This window comes from Antechinus flavipes, chromosome 5, assembly GCF_016432865.1.
Source record: "Antechinus flavipes isolate AdamAnt ecotype Samford, QLD, Australia chromosome 5, AdamAnt_v2, whole genome shotgun sequence".
Classification (NCBI taxonomy): domain Eukaryota; kingdom Metazoa; phylum Chordata; class Mammalia; order Dasyuromorphia; family Dasyuridae; genus Antechinus; species Antechinus flavipes.
The window spans coordinates 113,433,442-113,434,400 of record NC_067402.1 but is presented as its reverse complement, the minus strand read 5'-3'; positions in this window follow the sequence as shown (position 1 = coordinate 113,434,400).

The following is a 959-nucleotide window of genomic DNA, read 5'->3' as shown; positions in this document are numbered from 1 at the left end:
CTCAATGGTTGCCAGGGGCAACGCGAGACGCCGCCCCGGAGAGTGCAGTGCTGACTTCGGCTTTGTGTGCTAGGGCCGCGTAGCTGCCACGCAGCAGCTGCTCGCTCTCATCCGCGCGGGAAGAGGGATGGAGAGAGAAAAGCGGCGTTTGGGTTTTTGGCTGAGAAGGATACGCTTAGAACAACTGATCCTCCTTCCTTAAACAAGCCGCAGGGAAATTTTTTTCTCTTTTTAAAAATCAGCTTTTTTCCGATTAAAGGGATGTGCAAATTAAGAGCTCTAAGCGTTTGGGGATGCTTAGAATTGCAGCACCGTCATTGCTGCCAGCAACCATTTTCTATCTCAAATCCAAAAATTATACCCTTTCTCAGGTTAGAGGTCTCTAGCGCTCTTCTCACTACAACTCTGAGAAGCGGGTAGTGCAAATATTAATGTTATTGATTTTCCGAAGAGGAACTCGGCTCGGCGAGGTGAGGGGATTGACCAAAGATCAGCACCTGCAGGGAGTCAAATTCAGGTCCTAATTCCAAGTCTGATTCCAAGTTTGTTCTTGGCAAACTACCCAATACTATGGATAGAATATATTGTATTCTATCCACCTTGCATTTATTTATTCATTTATATATACACATATGATACACATACATACATTCATATACACGTCTGGTTCGAACGTCAGCTCTTTGAAAGCAGGGACTTTTAATTTTTTCTCTTTGCAGCACTGGTACATAATGCTTGTTGACTTATTTCTTCTACACCAAACCACTTTAGCTTTAAATTTAATGCACACAATAATTATGACTTTTAGCTAGATCTTAATTTAAACTGCGGATATTACAATGCTTCTTTGCTATACCTACAAGTTGATTGTGGAAATCGATGACCCTACATTGTGGAAAATAGGATCCAAAGTAGTGCTATCTGGGGTAGGAATGGGGGGTGAGGGTGGGGAGGAGAGC